This window comes from Anolis carolinensis, chromosome 6, assembly GCF_035594765.1.
Source record: "Anolis carolinensis isolate JA03-04 chromosome 6, rAnoCar3.1.pri, whole genome shotgun sequence".
In the NCBI taxonomy this organism is placed as follows: domain Eukaryota; kingdom Metazoa; phylum Chordata; class Lepidosauria; order Squamata; family Dactyloidae; genus Anolis; species Anolis carolinensis.
In genome coordinates this window covers 52,364,133-52,383,033 of record NC_085846.1, presented here as the reverse complement: position 1 = coordinate 52,383,033, position 18,901 = coordinate 52,364,133, and the positions used below count along the sequence as shown (strand labels likewise).

At 38.5% G+C, this 18,901-nt stretch overlaps 1 protein-coding gene and 1 long non-coding RNA gene across 5 annotated transcripts in view; both read right to left on the bottom strand.

Moving 5' to 3' along the window:
* Window positions 1-18,901, bottom strand: part of tpk1 (thiamin pyrophosphokinase 1) — a 379,442-nt gene that overhangs the window by 334,368 nt on the left and 26,173 nt on the right. The window lies entirely within an intron of this gene.
* LOC107982991 (uncharacterized) lies at window positions 739-10,903 on the bottom strand. The gene is made up of 3 exons (XR_001730434.2): window positions 4,785-10,903; window positions 2,231-4,277; window positions 739-1,499 (listed from the first exon to the last, which is right to left on the bottom strand). It is a non-coding gene; the product is annotated as an uncharacterized LOC107982991 (long non-coding RNA).

The window sequence follows — 18,901 nt, the reverse complement described above, 5'->3', positions numbered from 1 at the left end:
ATATTGCCGTTGTGGCTGTTGTGAATCCCCTGTCCGGTTTACTGGGCAGAGAAGTTGCAGTGGCAAGCACTCCCTCTGCCTGCCACCTTCTCAGGGCTCCTTCTTTCCAGGGAGCCCTGTGTTCTGTGCACCGCTTTTTGGGCCAGCCAATCAGCAACACGCATTGTGCCTCACTCTGATTGGCTAGGGTGGGAAGACCAGAAGAAAGACTTCTTCCTTTTGGTCCACCTGTTGACTGGTCCTCCAGCTCAGCTGCCTTTGAGTTCTCCTCACCATCCCACCCTCTTTTGTGGGATTTTTTGTATCTCCACCACAATTTGGGGGCGGTTGACATGGACCCTCTATCTGGTTCGAGATTGTTCTCCCTCTTGTCGAGGGGTCATCTGAGGTTTTCACAAAATGTATGGCAGTGCAGGAATGAGACAGGAACCTGCATTGACTCCCCCCCGCCCCCTGCCCAGTGGCCTGGTGGCGGTTACTACCAGGCCGAACCTTTCAGTACGCCCAGATTTTCCACTTTGCAGATAATTGGATCGCCCTTTGGGCTGTCTGATTCTGTGATCCAGGACCCATGTATGGCTGCCAACCGTGTTTTAAGTTGTAACCAATTTATACAAGTTGCCAACTTTATGCGAGACTGGTTTTTGTCAGGTTTGGGGGGTGGTCACCCTGCGCATGCAATGTGAAGTTGTTACATTTTGGGGTACCTGTGATGTCACATAAACATTGCAATACCTGTGATCTAAAGTTAAATTTTAATGGCTCATATCATCCAGAAATTACATGTATATTGGCCACTGTTACATTACTGCTTTGTAAATTAGACAGACTAAAATACTATATTTTGATTGTTTCTGATACCTTATCATTATAATATGATATTCTGTAACACCTTTCCATTCAGTATTATGTGTTTTTGAACAAAAGTACCTCTGCCTTAATGCAGGAGACGAGATTACACATTTTTAATAAATAAAATGTTTTTATATTATTATTTTTTATAATTTTAGAAGTAAAAAAAATAATCTTACAAGGCATAGTGTTGTTTATAAATTTAAACAATCATATGTCTTCAAAACCTATATATTTGACTCATAGAACCCTGCTATTAAATGTTAATGATTACTATAATCTAACAAGTTAGTTAGATAAAGTATCTTCTGGACATTACACTGTATAATATACACTGATTAAAACTGTGCAAAGGAAATAAAATACAGTGAAATTGCACTTCTCTTTATGTGTAGTTCCAGCTTTTTATCGTATTTAAAAACACTGCACTATTTTTAAAATTATGATAATACAGGAAAAATATACTATGTTCAATACCACACAAAACTTAAAAATACAATACTCCATTCAGTACAAAAATAATGTAGAGAGTATTAATAAAAGAAATCAAACACAATATAAACTGTTCACTGGATTCAACTGAACATTGGATACCCAGTCTTCTAGGTTTTACAGATGTCGGGTAACTTCCTGCAGAAATCCAACACCTGTGTGGAAAACCAAAAATTCACATTACTAATGTCTATTTTCAGTATTTTTTCCTATAAATTTCTTTAGCTTAACATGTAATGTTAATAAATAAGGGACATAATACATTACAGCAAAGGACTGAATTTAGACAAATGTAGGAGGAGATGTGAGCACCAATGTCATTTTACAATATAAATATGTAAGTAATTGAATCCAAAGCACTTCTTCCATCTTTCCTGTGGTTTGTTACTGCAATATGAACCTCATAAGTACAATAGTTGCCATTACTCCTAAAGCAGAAATCCCTTCAAGAAGTTCCCTTTTTATTCCTGCCATTGTAGGCTGATTTTCTTGGTAATCTAAAAAAATAGATATATTCAGTATATGCAATAAAATAATACTTTCTTACTGAAAGATCTCATTCTTTCCTAGCAACATTATTTCTTTTTTCTATGACCCTGTTATCCACTACAATGCTGCTTCTTTGGGAAAACTGTGCTGTTCTATTCAAGGTTTTTTTTTAACTATGTAAACCAAAAGATGATATAAATTATAATTGCCTTTGTGAAATAACTGCATTCCTTGTGGGATTATACAGAAAATTATTTTTCTGACTGCCCTGATTTTAATGTGTCTGCTGCTGATTAATAAATAAAAGTAATGTATAATACATAGTACATTCCTACTATATTTTTTGTGCGTACATTAAAACAAAACAAAAAACAAAAAACCCGTTCAGGATTCTTACCTTGCTCCTCCTCTTCCCATCTGTGGAATGAGAATGAAATAATGTCAGAATATTTCAAGTCATCTGTGGTTGCCCAAAGAAATATTGAATTTATAAATACCACCCTATTACTATTTCCATCTTTCTCTGCCCATTCCTCTTCTTCCTAAGAAAAAGTAGCAAAAAATTGTTCATGTAACAAATCTGTATCTACTTGAGTCTAATGTGCCATCAAATCTAATGCACATCTCAATTTCCAAAACCCTGAAATCAAACAAAATATTTGCTTATGAATGTAAGCACAGCAGCATTTATGTCTCGTCCTTCTCACCCCCTCCGGGGGGTGGGGGGAGTGGAGAAAACTCAGGGCGTTAGCCAAACCAATATTTACTAAATTATAATAACTGAAATATTTGATTTGGAGAAAGGAGTTATGTGTTTCATCAAGTCCTCCATTAACATGTAAACTTAAGATAACGTTATTGTGAAAATTCCCTCCTGACAATTAGTAAATCTAATTTACTTTGAATGTAATAATGTGTTTTTAGAAATAAAAATTCTAAAAACTGTATTTCACACTTACACCTCATATGATCCTCCCATGATGGTTCTCCTGCTGCCTTCCACAGTTTTCTTAATTCATTACAAAACTCTGGTATATTTTGCTCTAGCGGATTACCATTAAAAAGGAGCATGTGTCTAATTAATTTATTTTTTAAAGACTTTCACTTGCTGATCACTTGCTGTGTGGTTCGTCTATATATCACAGCAGTTAAGCATTTCGCTATTCCGCTGTACAAAGTCTTGTTCCAAAGTGTGGTTGTAGCCATTATATGACTTGAGTTTGGGTTTGGCCAGAAAAAGGACATCCTCATTCCTCCACCACGTTCTTTAGAGAGACATCTCTTTAAAATAAAATGAAGTTATCTGCTGCAAAAATGGCTGTAAACACAAAACCCCTCCACATGCTCACTGTCCGCAATGCTTGTGGCTGGGGGGTGGTCAAACATGTATAAGCACAGTGACATCAGCATTTGAACATTGTGTGAAACTGCAGAGATTGTATTTCGGCACTTTTTTCTGCTTTGACCATCGCTGGAGTTTGGAGAGAGAAAAGAGTGACTACAAGGACTATTCTGCAAGCAAGCAAGCACAGAATTACATCATGTTTTTTAGCTGAAGTAGCAAAATTAAAATGTAATTGTTTCTATTTAAATTTTAATCACAGCTACAAAGGAAGACAATCCTTACATGGTGAAGGACACTCAGTTAACTAATATTACTGCTGGTAATGACAGTTAATTGTTGCACATGCTGTTGCTTAAAGGGAGAATGCAATGTGGATTTTTTTTGTATCCCAACAGAGTGCTTTGGTGTTGAGGGCTGAGAGCCTAGATATTCCACTCGCACTGTTGGAGATGGGCCAGAAACCAAAGTAGAAGGAGGAAGGGAGCAGGGACTACCAGGATTGGCAATCAGAAAGAGGTATGTAATATCCATTTAGGACCTGTAAGTGCAATACAATGTAACTGAAAGCAGATAATGGGGAAGGAGATGATTTTAATAAAATTTGTGAAGATGGAAATTACAAATGGTTAGTAATATGTATTTTTGCATATGTCTCCAAATATAGCACACTCCAGTACTGGTCAATTTCTCTTCTTTTTCATGCAGGATCAAAACCAGAGGGATTACCGGCCCAAAACTGCTTGTCTCCTGGTTCATGGCTGAGGCAAATGAGGACTAGAACTGATCTTGGTGAGAAGTGGCACCTGGCCTCCATGAATTGTGACTGTGGGATTGTCAGTTACAATACACCAATTTACACTGCCTGCCACAATGCAGAGTAGCACAAAATGTGGCTTCATGGTTTCTTCCAGAGTAATCTAGCTCAAAGTCAATAAAACATCCTGTGTGCTCAATGGTTCCTTGCAGGATAATTGAGAATGGGATTTTTCCTGTTTAGGAACTCTTCAGCCTTCCAGACAGGAGGGCAGACAGGAATATGAGTGGCATCCAAAGCTCTAATGAAGTGAGAGAAACCAATCCCCTGGAACTCATCCGTGATCTGTTAAAGAGATTTGAAAAAATAGACATTGAAATTATGTTCACAAAAATTATCAAGAAACATTTTTGGGAGTTTAATATTTCATTTTGTTATTCTTGATGATTGCAAAAACGTATCTTAGAACAGAAATATTTATTTTCTGGAGATTACAATGCTGCGTATTCCTTTTACTTGATGTAATAACGTCTGAACAGGTAGAAGCAAAGGGAGATATGGACTGGATGAAATGTAAAATGTAGTTGACCTATAAGCCATGCCCATTATCAGAAGATTATACTCAGGTTTAGGGATTTATTTCACACAAGCATCAAGACATACTAATCATAACATGACTGTAGAAAGACAAAAATATTTTAAAAACAGCCTTCAAAGATTTAAATGACATTCACTTTTATGTTATCTAGCAGTAGAACCATTGCAATACCATTTGGAAATAGCACTTAATATAAGGTATAAAAGTACATACAATATACTAATAGCATTATATGTTCTCCACAAAACACTTACCTTTCTGTAGTCACCAAGTTGCACTGTTCTCCTCAGCAGTACCTTCTCAATGGTGATGCAAGGCTCAATTGCAATCCTGGAAAGAGTGGAATTCCCCACACTAAAATGTGAAGCAACCTTTCGGTACAGGTGGTGATGACATCCGCCAGTTCGCTGTGGCAACCCTCTCCTCCATGTTGATTGCATCTTGCATAATTGTTTCTCCTCTCCAGGTGAGGTTGAAGGAAGGAAGCAATTTCAAACAAAGTGACATTGCTCATCCTGAAGTTACGCAACCGCAGAGCATGGTTCCACTGGGAAAGAACACTGTTTCTCCATCAATTCCTTCTGGCACTGGTTCTCACCTACTATTGTCTTCGCTCCAGAGTTGTCCCTTCCCATGTATGGGCACTGTCCACCACAGCCACATAACCACAAAACACATTGAAGTAATATATATTATGCCTTCTCAAAAAAGAGAAGCCGTATTGATAAAAGCTGCTGTTGCCTCTACATCGCCTCAAGTTCAGCCTCATAAACTTGAATAAATAAATGAAGCAACATCGGCAGCTGATGTGGCAAAAGAACCATATCAACAACAAAAAATACCTTGAAAAAGGTAACATGCCGGTTTGTGATGAAAGGAAATTAAAGGATTTGCAGTTTCATACCAAAGAATAATGATTAGGCGAACCTATTACTGCACAGGCACAAGATGTTTTGCAAGTCTTGTGAAAGTGGTAGTTCAAGACTTCAGGCTACATCACTGCACAACCTTAGGGAAAAAATGTTAACGGGGGTCACAGAGTAATGTTGGGAGTCTTTTGAATGGTTTTGGAGGAGCCAGCCTTCAGAAGTGTGATGAGTTAAAGCGCAGTATTTTCTGAAGATAAGAATCATAGTATTAGGGTGTGATGGGGTCAGTATGCATCCCGTCTGAAAACAGTATCCAACCAGCCATAGAAAAAATACAGGATGCATAATGATTAAAATTGAGTATTTCCTAATGTGATAACGTCTTTAGTGTGTTATTGCTTCTGGGATGCTAGGAAGAAGGTGGGAGTTTTCCAGTTATTCCTTTTCCCTAACGTTTCCTGAAAAGTTGCACAGGGCAGAGGCAATCTTGTTCATATTGGGCCCCAAATATACAGAGAAAGGGAATTTTTTAAAATTCACAATTTTCAGATAATTTCTGCCCCAAATAACACAGAAACCTAACCAACATGGAAACCATAAAAATAACTATCATTGACTATCCCAAATGCCTCAATTTTCCTTTCCTTTCCCTATCAAAATGGTGATAGGCAGTGATTCAATAACACTACCTGTTGTCATTTAGAGAACAGATATTTGAACTTTCTGTGGGGGATACAGTACATGCGGTTATCTTATTGGGGGGGGGGGGGGGTAATCCTCTGACTCCCATTCAGTTGCCCATTGCTTATTTAAATCTTTTTCCAGCCTCTTTCTTCTAAAAACTCCCCCTCAAGGCAGGGATTCAAATGGGATGAATTGGAAAAATGCAACTGTGAAATTTTTCCACACATGCAGTTTCAATTGAGATCATAATCCACATGCTTATTTTAAAGAAATAAAACTAAGGGAGGCAACAAGCCTCATGCAGTTAATCATTTTGCTTCCAGAGGAAAAGGCTAATGTGCCATCTCTTCCCATTCCATGTACAGAAGCTGGTCGGACTAGCACCTGAATCGAGTTGCCAGACAGCATCCTTCACATGCCTGAAGTGGTAGACCAACCTAGCTGGCATATGCCAGATCATGTGACAAACACAATTGTAATCTCTAGCACCATGCCATCACCTATCCATCCTGGGGCAGCCATTTCATCTGCTTTATGACAGGACCAAGGCTATTCAAATGATATAAAATAGTTTCTGATTCTAATTGTGTTCTTAGCAGGAAAAGCAAATGAAGAGCTGCATCATGAAATAGTAAGGCAGGAAGATCCAGAATTCTGGTGAAACACTGTTCACTGATTTATAGGATATTAAAATTAGATTCCTATTCACATATCTTGTACATACTCAGCATCAAAATTGGCAGAAAATAATGTTAAGAAAAGGGTGGTAGTCAGCTCAGCTCTAACAGACACACACACCAAGGAAACATCCAGTCCAACTCTTCAAACTGATCAGTTGCCTTATCATTTCTGGGCCAAATGAAACCACTTCACCAATAACCATATATATTTGTGTGTAAATTAAAAATTTATATCAAAAAATCAATTAAAAAAAACATTTTGGTCAACTTAGAAATGAGTCAATACAATGCTGCTGACTGCACCCCACCAGACCTTTTGTAATGCCTCCTTTAAAAAATGCCAGTAGCCAAACCTCTGACATGATGGAGAAAGCAGAGGAGATTTGTTCTTCTTAAATTTAGGGTCTCTCAAGATAGACAAAGTTTATTCCATCCCAGAATAACCTGAAAGAAGCTCTGATCCTCTTTGATTTCTCCACCGCAGCAGCAGTTATTTGCCGCTTCTCTGCTGGGGTAGGGAGTGGAGGTGGTTGGGAGACGTTGTGTCAAAGGCATCCTAAGCCCTTTTTTTTTTCTACCTCAGGTACTGCTGGAGGCCCTACATCACTGAACAAAGATGACAAGAGAAAACAGGTTTCTATACTTGTAGCTAGACACTTTTAGGAATAGTAAGCTTTAACCAGGTGTTGTGGTCCAGCACACAATTATGCCTCCAAATAACAGCAAAATGCTATGTCACACTTATGGTGATCTATTAAAAAAGGAGAAGTGAGATTTGCTCTTTGTTTTAAAATTATGTTGTTTGAGCTTTGGAATATAAATCCTTTCAATGAGAAGGTTGTTTTGACACATGTCTACTTAGCTGTCAAAATAAGTTACTTACAGGAGACAACTTACTTTATAACAATCCTCACACAACTTCAAAGTTCTTTATAACAATCCCCACATAACTTCAAAGTTCTAAATGCCATAAAAGCAGAAATCACCACCTCTGCCCTAGTATGCATATTAGAAGTACACCAAGAAAAGTTCTGTCAAATTGTTTGCTGCTGTGTGAGGAGGTACTCTTTAAAGATGGCATTTCAAAGTTACATGGAAAGCCTAAGTATATAAAGACGCTCAAAGATACACCGTTCTAGACATTCAGGCTCTTTATGCACGAGCGCTGGCAGTGGAGCATATAGATGTGATCCCACTTTACTCTTCTGGGAGAACACAGAAAGCTGCGTTATATTAAGTTAGACTACTGGCCCACCTAGTGCAGTACTGTCAACTCTGAGTGGCAATTTTTTCTTAGCCTTACCTGGAGATCCTCTGTACTCTCTAGAGATTTGTTCCTCAAAAAACTTTGAAAATCAGCTGGAAATGGGTGTATTTAGATTTGCATGTCATTACAATGTTTTGCTTACATGACTGCTGAGTTTGAATTTTTTTCAACTTTAACTATTAGAACCTACGGGCTGACTAGAATAAGCAAGTGAGAGACATAGTAAGGATAAGCTACGGAAAAAGATCCATATTTATAGTGGAGCAAGGGGATGATCTGTGCTTCACTATAAATGGCATTATTTTTCTGTGGTACAGGACTGCATGCTCTTATAATGTAAGAGGTCATACTTATGGTAGCAGTAGTGCTAGTGGGTTTGACAATGTCCGACAGACATTTGCTGAGGAACTGGACTAAATGTATCAAACAGATATAGGCAGCAGAATTACTTTATATGTCTGTGGTGGAGGATCTCTCAGAGACAATGGCAGTGGCATCATAGCTAATACTTCTTAGTACTATTTAAAAAAGAAAAGGGAAATCCCCTTTACGATGAAAACTCTTTGATGAGATGATCTGAATCAAAACCAGAGATATTACCAGAAGATTAACTATCAGATACACAAAGAGTTGTTGGAGAACAACAGAATACAGGTGTTATGGTTAATGACACAATGGACTCAAGCTGAAAGGATTTTCAGCTGTTGACATGCTCAGAAGTAAAAGGAAAGTTTGAAGCTGTACAACACATACTATAGAAACAACAAATGCGAGAAGCATTAATCAGTCATTGTAAAACATTGCAATAATTGGGGTGAGATAGCTAAAGCAATAGGAATGGTGCATTTGAATCATATAACAAAATGTTTTATTCAAGAAATGAAAATCTAAGAAGAAACAGAGTGCCATTAAAAGTGAGGAGAAATGCAGCACAAGCAGTCAAGAAATCTATACTGGGTCCATGGCATCTTCTAGGATTTAGTTCAAGAACTCCCCCATGGATACCAAAATCTGTAGATTCTGAAGTACTATTATATAAAGTTGTGTAGTAGTAGTATTATATGAAATGATAAAATCAAGATTTGCTTTTTTGGAATTTTTTGGGGGGTGTTCTAGTTGTATGAATCCATGGCTACAGAATCCAATGCAAATCTTAACAACTCATATCAATAAGACTTCAGGGAAAATCTATGAATATTACTATATATCAATATAAGCAAGTTTATGCTTCAATTACAGATACAAAAAAGAAATAAAAAGATTCTGTGCTACTTGCTATTTGTCAATAATTTGTGTATTTAAAAAGGAAGTCTAATCAATGTTTTTTGATCAACATATTTCTCACTCATAAGAGACTATGTTCTGATATCCATAAGCCTTTTATAAAACAACAGTGCCATAAGACGAATGCAAAAGAATGTGCAGGCCAAAGGCAATGTAGATCAAATTGTACCAACCATGGTATGAAGTGTTGACATAGTCTGCACCAATCTTTGTTTTCTAGTCATTTTGGTTAATAGCAATGGTAGAGTCAAAGTCCCTCACAGACTAGGGGAAAAAACGGTTTTAAAGATAGAGGTAAAAAACAAAAACATCAGTGATTTCTGATGAGGACTGCACATGAATAAAGTGCCTTCTCCCAAATAAGAAAAGAACATCAGAAAAGATTAAAAGCTCTAGTCACAAAATTAAGGAAAGGAAATAAAAGAAAATGAGTTTTAATTAGAGGTCAAAAAAGAGCTTCTCCCCGAAAGTGTAGGACTCACTTCATCCTATGCCGCTATACCATGGGGGAGGGAATGGCACTACTTTAGCAGGTATTGCACAGTGACAGCCCAAACCTCTGTTTCTCCTCATAGCGATACAATGCTATTGCTCTCCAATTTTTAGCAGGCAATGTAATTCAACAAGAAAATTTACATAGAAACCCTATGCAGTTCAGGTGGAAGGCAAACCCAATATTCCTCTGCTATGGTCAGTCCCCTCCCCACAACTATCTGGATATTGAAGGAAAAAGAGTTTCCCTCCTCTCCACACAAGTCCCTATGGTCCATCAAACTTCACTAACCTTTCTTATTCAAACATAAAAATGGTTTGACATCATGGATTACACCTTCTATCCCTTTTTAAAAAGTACATTGCATAGTAAATTATTTGAATTAATTAAAAAGAAAATTGAACTTGATTCTCCCAAGCCACTGAAAGCCTAGAATATATGCACGAAATTATTTCTGATTTATAAAACATAAGTTTCAGATCTTTGAGAACAAGCAGTGCCTGTTCTGAATACATTTCCTCGTATTATAACTCAGAAGTTATTGTGCTACATTTTGTTCCCCTCATTATGACTTAATCAAAATGCTGAAATATCATTCTAGGGGCTGCTCTCAGCACCATTACAAGCAAGGAAACCAAAGGGGAGATTAGGTTATTCATGCCTAGGGCTGAATTTTCCCCACATTTTTAGCCATCACTCCTCTTGAGATCTGCTTTATATGTTAATGGAAAGTGTTTCTAACTTTTGTAGTTTTATTACTTTTTCTTGATACAGGACATGTTTGAACTATTTGTTTACTACGGATTGCTGATCTGCCTTCTCTGATCCACATAATCTGCACGAATATCACATCTTTCATTTCATTGTAAGGTATATTTGCATATATGATAAAGTTAATTAATCACTTTTGTTGATGCTCAGTTACTCTCATTTTTCCAGGTACTTGATAAAGGGCTACTTATGAGATAATTTATTGGTTCTATGAAGAATATTTATTAATTCTTTCTTTCATTAGAAGTGTAACAACTTTATTTTATAGTGTGGGCTGTAAAGAAACAACAATTCAAATAAAGGGTTGTTGTATGTCTTTCGGGCTGTGTGGCCATGTTCCAGAAGTATTATCTCCTGATGTTTCGCCCACATCTATGGCAGGCATCCTCAGAGGTTCCTCACAACCTCTGAGGATGCCTGCCATAGATGTGGGCGAAATGTCAGGAGAGAATACTTCTGGAACATGGCCACACAGCCCGAAAGACATATAACAACCCTGTGATCCCGGCCATGAAAGGCTTCGACAACAAATTCAAATAAAATTTCACAGAACTGCAGGAATATTTCAAGGAGACATGGCTTTATGAAATGGTCCCTCCAACTTGGTTCTCTAAATCATTCCCATTAAATTCAATGTGGAACACATCTGATTCATCCTGTACCACCAAAGCAAGACATCAAAACAGAGTGCCTTTTAAATATTAGGGTCTGTCCTAGAATAATGTAGCTTTGAGGAGAATAGGTTTCAAGACATTCTTACACTACAAGAAAATAAATCCAAGATGTTTTTAAAAAGCTATTTCAAGTAGTTCAGGTTTAAAATTAAGAGTGGCATGGAAAGTAACTTTTCAGTTTGGAGCAGATTAATCATTATTACATCATTGAATTAGAGATCTGCACGAAAAATTTGCCTTAGTTTCCTTCGTGCTACCATTTTGTTCCGACCGTTCCTCTACACAAAACGAATAAAGACATTTTCGTAGTAAACGAGAGGCGACACAAAAATGAAAGCAGCACAGTCATCGTGCTTCATTTTCCTTTCCTTTCGGCCCCATAACAATAAGCAGGTACTGAAAGAGGGCTGCTTTCCCATTACAGCTGATGTGTACCAATGGGTGTTTAAAAACAATATTAATATGAATAACGATAATTACTCTTGTACCCTAAGCTGAGTCTGAGAGAAGTCTGCTTCCCCGTGACATCTGATGTGTACCAATGGGTGTTCATAAAAATATTAATATTAATAACAATAGTTAATCTGGGACCCTAAGCTGTGTCTGAGAGAGGAGTGCTTCCCCATTACATCTGATGTGTACCAATGGGTGCTAATATTAATATTAATAACAATAGTTATTCTGGGACTCTAAGCTGAGTCTGAGAGAGGAGTGCTTCCCCATGACATCTGATGTGTACCAACAGGTGCTAATAATAATAATAATAATAATAATAATAAAAATAAAATTAATAACAATAGTTATTCTGGTAACCTAAGCTAAGTCTGAGAGGGGGCTGTTTCCCCATGCCAGCAGATCTGTACTAATGGGTGTCAATATTAATATTAATAACAATAGTTATTCTGGGACCCTAAGCTAAGTTTGAGAGAGGGCTGCTTTGCCATGACAGCTGATTTGTGCCAATGAGTGTTAATAAAAACAATATTACTAATAACAATAGTACTCTGGGGAAACCAAAATGTTTTAAAAGTTGGTGGACTAAAAGGGGTCGAAATACCCTCCATGTGTGGCGATTTTCACCCTTCTAGCCCAAAAACTGAGCCGGGGGGGGGGGGGGAGCCTCGGAAACCCTCCCACTGCAGCTTGTGGTCTGAAACTTTTCATAGGCAAGATGAAAATTTTGTTCATATAGGCACCCCATTTTTGTTGGCGGGAACAAATATGAAAATGAGATGAAATGAATGAAACTACACAAAACAAACAGCAATTCCATACAAAAGCACAACACTAATTGAAATCAATAGGTTTATTCTCGATATGGCTATGTTTAGAGTCCAGTTTATATTTTTAACTAGCCTACTTAAATCATTACCCTTTATTTGGAATGGCATTTAACACTACATATTTATTTATTTACCATATTTCTGCCCTGCTCTTCTCATCCCAAAGGGGACTCAGAGTGGCTTACAGATATTGCAAAATTCAATGCCACGTTACAAATACAAATATACAAATGCAACACATTGAGCAATAAAAACAGATAAACATATAAATATAATTAAAACTGATTAAAACAGTGCTTACTCCCATTTACCTATAACCATTTTGTATGGCTTCAATCAGTTTTAATCCCTTATTTTAATCAGTTTTAACTGATGTTAATTTCATCCAACTGTGTATTAAATCAATCAGCTATTGTTAATCTTATTAACCTTGGCTATTTTGTACACTTACAGAGGAATAAAGGTCTTTGGACCATAATAAAATGTTGTGTTTTTTAAATAAAAAAATGTTGTTGTTCTTGTAGTGCATAATTCCATAATTGTTTGTGCTGCGACATTCAAGTTGCATTCCATACTGCACTACTCCCCAAATGCCTGGTTCCAAAGCCAGGTCTTTAACTTTTTCCAGAATACCAGGAGGGAGGGGGCCAGTCTAATGTTACCGGGAAGAGTGTTCCATAGCAGAGGGGCCCACTGAGAAGGCCCTGTCTCTCATCCCCACCAGTCGCACTTTTGAGGGGGGTGGAACGGAGAGCAGGGTGTCCCCAGCTGATCTTAACGCTCTGACTCGTTTATAGAGGGAGACACGCTCAAACAGGTAAGTTGGGCCAGAACATATCCGAATTAAAATTAACACAGAGAGATGAACAATCCTACTACTCTATAAAGTAGGCATGGGCAAACTTCAGCCCTCCAGGTGTTTTGGACTTCTACTCCCACAACTCTTAACAGCCGGTAAATTTATCACCCAATGATTGATAATGATTGCAACTACTTTTATGGTAGTCACCATTTTGAATTCCCAAACATTTAAAAATAGACTACAAAATTTTGTTAATGTCACAAGAGTGAAGTTGCCTTGCATGCTGTACAATCAGCCAAGCAAAATGAGTGGAGCAGGGGGGTTATTTCAGTAATCAAAATGTGGTGTTCCCTCTGGAATTCCAAAATGAGAAACTGGACTAGTTTTCATAGTTCCAGATAGATAGATAATCAAATTGTAAAGGAGATACTGGTTATCTTATGTCAGTGTGTAGAAGTATTTAACACTTCAGATCAACACACAGTATGCATTTTAGTTCAGTATGCATTCCTTTCTACCACATTAGTCATCCCGAATTATCCCAGAGAATCGGATTTCTTTGTCCTTATGACAACAGATAGTGCCAGAAATCCAGATAACAGGTACCAATTGGGATCCTTACTAGAAATTTTAATAAACACTTGTAGATCAGGAAGGGGAAATTAAAATAGAGAAGAAGTTCCTTTTCACAGCTATGACACAATACTGGAGAGGTCTGTATTTGCCTATCTTGCTTGATTTCTCTCACAATCCCACATCAACATGACTATGTTGCTTCAAGGGAATTAAGATTTCAAGTAGGATTTATTTCTTTGAATTAATATTTTAATCACAGTGTGAAACAAAGTGAGAGCTGTTCTGATTCTTTTCAAAAGATTCCCAAAATATAACGGATTCCAATAACAAATTGTTCTTATTTGTTTAGTATTTATTTATTTTACACATCAGATATGAGCAGATTTAGTATGGAGCCATTTTTCCTTATATGGTTCCATGCTGTTTTGCTCCTGAGGGTGGCCTGAAAAAATCTCTAACCTAGTGCCTATAGGACATTTGAGAGATCTAGTTTAGGTTTTATAAATTTTGTTTTGTTCTTATAAGTTATTTTTTACATCTGGCACATTTATCCTGGTACCAATGGCAACTTTCCTCTCCCCTCATTGCAAACAACAGCTTTAAAGGAGAATAAAAAAACAGGCTTGCTCATTAATTATTACTGTTCCCCTTGGTGGTGGCTTTGGGCATTTTTAAAAAAAAGCAAGTTAAAGATGCATTTGGTACCAAACATCCTGTTTAGTCCCAAACCCTACAGTATGCCCTTGACAACATGAGAAGCAAGAAGTAATGACATTTGTCCTTCCTTTAAAAAATCAACACTATTCAATATTCCAAGTAAAATTTTTGTTAAGTGTCATTCCAAGAAACTGCAATCAGTAACTAACTCAGAAACACATGCCTCCATGCTCACTGGTTAACTCTCTCTCGAGATGTATATCTAATACAAAACAATTTCAGAAGCCAGATTATTCTGATAACATACACATCTCTGAATACATTTACATTTTCATTTGGCAATGTGAACATTCAGCAAGTGTCCTGGGCTCGCTCTGATAGCAAAAACATGAGGTGCAAAGTGAACATCACCCTGCCTTTTTAAAATGACGTCTTAAAATGAGAGGTGTCTAATTATTTTATATGTGTACATATGCATAGGAAAATTGGTATTGAAATCTTTTGCAGGATCCACACACACATACTCAAACACAAACACACATACTAATCCAACCTCAGAATACATTTGGGTGGTGTTACAGGGAATAAAAATTTTCATTCTTCCCCATATCACATTCCCCAAAGGATTTGCTTTCTTTTCTATTGTTTGATCTCTTTTGAAATAAAGGGAAAGCACACAGTGGTAAAATATGCTTGGCTTTAGCTGTTATTTTCTTTTGCTTAACACAGCTGCTTCCCTTTCTACAAAACCTTCCATGCAAAGAATCCAAAGCAGCTTGCAAACAGCAAAGGCATAGATTCTGAATCTACAAATACAACTATACCCAATATGTCAAACATTGCTCTAGCAATTGCCTCACTAAATCATAATAGGACTATTCAGAATTCCTCAAGGTAAATAAAAACATTATTACAACATGCAGAAGACAACATGCATCCTTATTTAGTTCTGAGGGGGAGAATACAGAGTTTGTTTGTGTCTCACAAAACATCAGATCTTGGAGTCTGCCTGTTAATTTCATTTGAGGTACTCAGGATAATAAAAACATTTATTCTCAGCATATCAGTTATAGAAATGGATCATTTTAAAGGGTGACACATTCATGTGACAAAAACCACTTGGCAATAAAGTTCTGTATGAGAAGAGGTATTCCAAAGAGGAGCAAACCACAAAAGCTCAAGTGGAGTCAGATAAAGATTCATTTCAAGGCATCCAAGTAGTGCTCTTCTTGTTTTCTATCACAGAGCAGGTAAAGTTTGAAAAAAGCAAATAGCAGCAATATTTAAGAATGTTTTCCAGAAAAACATTAAAAGATATATTCCTCTTAATTTCATATGGAGATAATACCCACACACACACACACACACACAGATGTGCAATATTAGTTCCTTGGTTAGTGAATTGAAACTGTAGTACAGTCCATGGATTCTGCATCAATGGATCCAATTATCCCTGGAAATATTCCATGGGGAAAAAATGAGAAAATGTTGATTTTGCCATTTTACATAATGGACATCCATTTTACTATGCATTTGCACATAATGGGACTTGAACATCCATGTATTTGGGTGTCCATGATTCCGGAAACTAAAGTGCAACAGATACCAAGGGCCTACTGCAATGATGGCGACATCTACATGTATGGACTCATTGCTTCTAGTTAGTTCCCATAATGTCCTCATTACGTAAATGTGATTGGTGGCAGTACAGCGGACTAGTATCTATATATTACAGCAGGTGTCCCCAAACTAAGGCTCATGGGGTGAATCTGGCCTTCCAAGGTAATTTACACACACAGGACTAAACTTAGGTTTAGGGTTGTCCTAAGTCTGAAATGACTTGAAGACACGCAGCAACAACAATCCAAATGAACATGACTATCTCATCAGCCAAAAGCAGGCCTACACTTCCCATTGAAATACTGGTAAGTTTATGTAGGTTAAAACTGTTCTTATTTAAAATATTGCATCGTTATTTCATGTTTTTTATTACTACAAATAAGATATGAGCAGTGTGCATTAGGCTTCTGCTCTCCGGGTAAACCACAATCCATTTCGATGTCCCGAATTTCAGTGGGGATCTCAATCCGTTTTTCAGGAACTTCCTGAATTTAGGAGGAGATAAATCTGTTTTCGATCTGGGAAGTCAAAAGATTCGTTTTCTTTCTGGCGCATTATGGGGGGGGGGGGGGTTCCCAGGCTTCCCTTCCTGTCATTTTAAGCACTGTTTGTGTCAAGGACAGAACGCCACAAGATCAAAGATAACAGAGTTTATTGGATTTACAGAACTCAAAATGCCCGTAAAAGACAAGGGCAAGGCAACTTTAGCCTTTAAAAACAAAAAGGGGCAAGAAAAACGTTCAAAAGATAAACCGGATTAAACCGGAGTTTAATCCGGGTAAAATCAAAACAGCTTGCTTCAGCCTGGGGAAAAACAAACAGAAGCTGGGAAACAAAGAGTTCAAAAGAATGCAACTAATTGGCAGCAGATGCCTCTCTGCTGCCAGCACTATGTTTTGAGTAACTAGGAGTCACTCCTTCACACAGCAAGGCAAATTTCCAATACAAACTCAGCAGCCAAGGATTGAAGCAGTAGCGTAGTCCCAGTTCGTTCCGTAGGTCGAGAGGCAGAATCAGACGTTTGCAGTTTTCCAAGTTCAATAGGAGAAAGCGAGCCCGTAGTCAGTTTTCAGTCCGTAAATCCAGAGTAGCAGATGGCGTCCGTCAAGAAGACGACGGAAGGTCAAAGCTATTGAGATTAAGCAGAGGTTTTGCACAAACAAAAGCCCACACAATTCCTCCCGCCGTCTGAACCCAAATTCCAAAACAACTTACGTATCAGCACACGAAAACACACCAGTCTTCAGGAAAGCGTCCCACACAGAACCCAAGCGTTCGTCCAGATTACCTTGCCCAACGCAATTTGCAATTGCTCCCAAGCCTCATTTTATGCCAGTTACAACTCCTCATCACTATCAGCTGCCCTCCTTAACCCGGGCGTTTCCTCATCACTTTCCTCATCAGAGCTGGAACACCTCTGACTACGCCCCACAGTATCCCCAGCTGTGGATCCCGTCCCATCCCTCCAGCTTGTCCATGGATCTAATCCTGAAGGTCCCCATTCATCTTCCATCCCATTATTGCCAGTGGTACCCAACTCCTCCCTTACCCGAGTCCAATCCATCTCATCCTCTTCCGAGCTAACCAGCTCTTCCTCCATTCTCTCCGTGAACCCCTTAAAAGACTCTTCGTCAGATGGTTCTGCAAAGATATCTCGCAGCCTCTTTCTTTCTCGCTCCTCGAGAGTATCTGACTCTCGAGGAGTCTTACGTCCACGTCTGCCAGAAGCAGAGCCATGAGGCTCAATCATAACACTATCCCCTCTCACAAAGGCCTCCTCCCCCGAAGGCGGAGAGGTGGCAGTGATATCCTCCGCTATAGCATTACGACGACTGGAGGTATCCAATTTCAACAGCGAATGATGGAACACTGGATGGACCTTTAAACTAGACGGTAAACGCAAACGAAACGCAACGGAAGAAATCTTTTTAACTATAGGAAAGGGACCCAAATACCGAGGCGCAAACTTTCCCCCAGCCTGTTTAATATGCTTGGAAGACAACCACACCAAATCCCCTTCTTCCAACTCCTCCCCTGCCTGCCTGCGGCGGTCGGCCTGAGTCTTTTGCGTTGCCTTAGCTTCCAACAGTAAGCGACGGGCAACATCATGCAACGCAGCCATTTCCGAGGAGCGGTACACAGGGTCAGAAGAGACCACATTGGTCGACGGCGCCACACCTCCCCGTGGGTGAAAACCATAAGTCAGTTCAAATGGCGTATGCTGACTAGACGTGTGCACCGCATTGTTGTAAGCAAACTCCGCCACCGGTAGCCACTTCACCCAAGCAGTGGGTTGATCTAAACAAAAACAACGTAAATATTTCTCTAAGAGCCCATTAACCCGTTCCGACTGACCATCCGTTTGCGGATGAAACGCTGAAGAGACGTTTAACTTAGTACCTAAGCACTCATGGAAGTGTTTCCAAAAGCGTGACACAAATTGTGGAGCCCTATCCGAAATAATCACCTCAGGAGCTCCGTGCAAACGGTAGATGTGCTTAGTAAACAATAAGGCCAACGTAGGGGCCGCCGGAATGGTTGAACAAGGAATAAAATGAGCCAGCTTGCTAAATAAATCCACCACCACCCAAATACAAGTATAACCCCCAGACTTAGGCAAATCGGAAATGAAATCCATGGAAATGATTTGCCATGGCCTCTCAGGAACAGGTAGAGACGACAACAACCCTCTAGGGCGCCCAACAGGCGTC